Source organism: Piliocolobus tephrosceles, chromosome 5 (genome assembly GCF_002776525.5).
Source record: "Piliocolobus tephrosceles isolate RC106 chromosome 5, ASM277652v3, whole genome shotgun sequence".
Classification (NCBI taxonomy): Eukaryota; Metazoa; Chordata; class Mammalia; order Primates; family Cercopithecidae; genus Piliocolobus; species Piliocolobus tephrosceles.
In genome coordinates, this window is record NC_045438.1 from 10610996 (window position 1) to 10614556 (window position 3561).

The 3561-nt window shown below is 48.2% G+C and overlaps 1 non-coding gene across 1 annotated transcript; it reads left to right on the top strand.

Moving 5' to 3' along the window:
• Window positions 1-2449: 2449 nt before the first annotated feature.
• Window positions 2450-2550, top strand: LOC111547360. The gene has a single exon (XR_002733109.1). It is a non-coding gene; the product is annotated as a small nucleolar RNA U13 (small nucleolar RNA).
• Window positions 2551-3561: the final 1011 nt, after the last annotated feature.

The following is a 3561-nucleotide window of genomic DNA, read 5'->3' on the forward strand; positions in this document are numbered from 1 at the left end:
TGTGTGTGTATGTGTGTGTGTGTGTGTATGTGTGTGTTTTCTTTCTTTGGTCCAGGAAGGTCTCAAACTTCTGGACTCAAGCAATCCTCCCACCTGAACCTCCCAAAGCACTGAGATTACAGTTTTCTCATAAATAAAATGGGCTCTTGTGAAAACTAGGAAAAGTAATATGCAAACAGTATCTAGCATCATAGGGGCTAGGTATACAGTAGATACATGTGCCAAGTATGTGGCACATGGTAGATGTTTGATACGTGTTGGCAACTTCCCCTTCCCCTTCAGTCTTATCCTTCACATGGTAGAAAGTAATCTTCCAGAATGACAGCCTTAATTATGATATTTTCCTCCTCAAAAAAAAGTGATAGTTCCCACTGACTATCTGTAGTGGAAGGAGACCTGTTTGGAGGACCTGCCCAGCCATGCCTCTTTCTTTCAACTTCCACACACACGATCCCTTCTATTGAAGGGTGAGCCCAGTAGGTTATGTTTTCACTGTATAACACCCCTACCCTGCCCCCCGACCAGAACAGCTGATATTCGAGGGGTAGACACCTGACCAGGGGACAGGCCGTCCATTGGCCACTGGCTCATCAAATTGTCTCTGTCGAGTTAGAACCGAGAATCGAGAGACTGTGGTGACAGATGCTTGGCCTACAGGTTGGCTTGAGGCAGGGCCAGAGTTGCCCTATGAGGGATCAGAGGACACAGCGTGCAGAGAGAAGCAGTGGCAAGAAACCGTGGGCCACCAGAGAGAGTGACTGGGAACAGCTACTGTCCACGCTCTAGCATCGGGAGGTCCAATTACGCTGCCTCGCACCATTTCCGTGAGATTCCTCTGAAGCATTGTGTACCTCAGCTCTTTACTTGAGCAAATCCGAGGGAGTCTGGCCCACTACAGTCTGGCTCCACCGTCTGGCCAGGCTCCTCTGTCCCATCACCTCCACCGTCACCCGTGCCTTATCTCCTGGCTGCGCTGAGTTCCCCACAACTCTGCAGGCACCTGGATTGTTCTTTTTCCCTCTCTCCTCCTCTTAAAAGCTTATCCACTCTTTGAGACGCAACTCACACGTCTAGCGATGGCCACCCTCGGAGAACCCCCCGCTTCTGGCTCTGGTCTTTTGAAGGCAGACCCTGCACAGCACTGCTGGTGTGGCTGTTAGTATATATACATCCTTGAGTTTTGCTTCTTGCCACTAAGCTCACTGAGGGTAGGAACCTCGCACACATTAGGACCGATAATGACACTGAATTTAATCCAAGGATTGGAATCCCGAAACACAAGCCGAGTTTCTTCCCTAAAGAGTATTGTGCCAGTAGAAGGCAGTGCTCGTTAAAATGGAAATGCGTTTAGAGAATACTTCAGATTAAAGGGATGAGATCAAAGGGTACATTTTTGGCCAGGAGTTCTGAGTCTTAGAGAACCAAATAAATTGTAGACTTTTTATTTCCTGAATTGACTGGAACCATAACACTGGATTTGGCGCTGTAATATAAAACTTTCTGGAACTTTTAGCCTGATGGGAAGGCTGTTTGCTGTAAGTGTTAGGATTGCTCCTGTCTAAAATTAAAGCACTCACGCCTATTGCTGAAACTGGCTAGTACACTCAGAAGGCCTGATTTAGACTTCCACGGGTGGTCAGGAAACCAGCAGAGCCCTACCTTAGCTGGCGTTACAGACACACCCTGCTTCGGACTTATCAGGAGAGGGAGTGTCTATATTACATGTGGACACGTCCACTCCGGTTCGAGATCCTATGGCCCATGTCAAGAATAGAAAGCAGCTGCTCATGCAGACGGTGCGTGAAACATTAGCTGCGTTTTGCAAACATGTAAGAATTTCCCAGTAAGAATCTTGACTGCAGATGTGGGCCTGGCAGCCCCTCCTGGGCCTTGTGCCTGGGGCTCAGCCCTGGGGATGCTGTTCAAGCTGCACTTCCAGCCTGGCTCTGTACCAAGGGGCTGGTTTTGAGGTTCTAGGTCACAAGGTGAATCAAGCTCTTGCCCCTTATCCCAGGGAGGGAAACTCCTGACAGCTGAAACAAAGTCTGCTTTCTCACACTGACCTCTGACCCTTCTCAAGCTTTCTGAACAAACCCCACAGGTTAACCTAAAATCACCATTCTCAAATCTGCCTGTGCATGATCTAAGAGAATCTTTCAGCCCAGGCTGGAGTGCAATGGCATGATCTCAGCTCACTGCAACCTCCGCCTCCCGTGTCCAAGCGATTCTCCTGCTTTAGCCTCCCAAGTAGCTGGGATTACAGGCAAACACCACCATGCCCAGCTAATTTTTATATTTTTAGTAGAGATGGGGTTTTGCCATGTTGGCCAGGCTGGTCTCGAACTTCTGACTTCAGGTGATCCTCCCATCTCAGCCTCCCAAAGTGCTGGGATTACAGGCATGAGCCACCACACCTGGACTAAGATAATCTTTTAAAATGCAAGTTTTGATCCTTTAGTTCTTAAACATGACAATTGGATGTTTATGCATATGTGTGAGATGTGTCTCCCTTGAACCTTGTTACCATGTCTGCACATTACCTGTCTGACATGAAAAAAAAAAAGAAGAAAAATGCAGGTTTCTCAGCCCCTCCCAGACTTACTGAATAACCTTTCAAGGTCATGAATTTGTCATTGAACATGTCTTAGTCCATTCGGCTGCTATAACAAAAATACCATAGACTGGGTGGCTTATAAACAACAGAATTTTTTGTTGTTGTTTTTATCTTTGTTTTGTTTTATTTTTTTGAAGCAGAGTCTCACTTGGTCACCCAGGCTAGAGTGCAGTGGAGCAATCTCAGCTCACTGCAACCTCCGTCTCCCAAGTTCAAGCAATTCTCCTGCCTCAGCCTCCCCAGTAGCTGGGATTACAGGCATGTGCCACCACACCTGGCTAATTTTTTGTATTTTTAGTAGAGACGGGGTTTCACCATATTGGCCGGGCTGGTCTTGAACTCCTAACCTCAGATGATCCACCCACCTCAGCCTCCCAAAGTGCTGGGATTACAGGTGTGAGCCACCACGCCTGGCCTGTTTTTACCTTTTTAGAGATGGGGTCTCTCTGTGTTGCCCAGGCTGGTCTCAAACTCCTGGCCTAAAGTGATCCCCCTGCCTCAGCCTCACAAGTAGCTGGGATTATAGGTGTGAGCCATCAAACCCAGCTAGAAATTTATTTCTTACAGCTCTGGAGGCTGGGAAGTCCAAGGTCAAGGCACCAGCAGGTTTGGTGTCTGGTGTGGGCGTGCTTCCTGGTTCAGAGATGGTGGCTTCTTTCTGTGTCCTCACCTGGTGGAAGGGAAGAGGGAGCTCTCTGGGGTCTCTTTTATAGGGGCTCTGCTGCCATTCACAAGGGCTCTGCTCTCATGACCTAATCACCTCCCAAAGTCCCCATCTCCTAATACCGTCACACGGGGGGTTAGGATTCCAACTACGAATTTGGAGGAATAGAGCATTCAGTCATGTATGCCCTTTTCTCCTCTCCTTTGCCTCCTGCTGGAAACTTCTGGCCGCAGAACAATTGCATGGCATACTTTAGGTTCCTTTTCAGTCCCTCTTGCCCCAG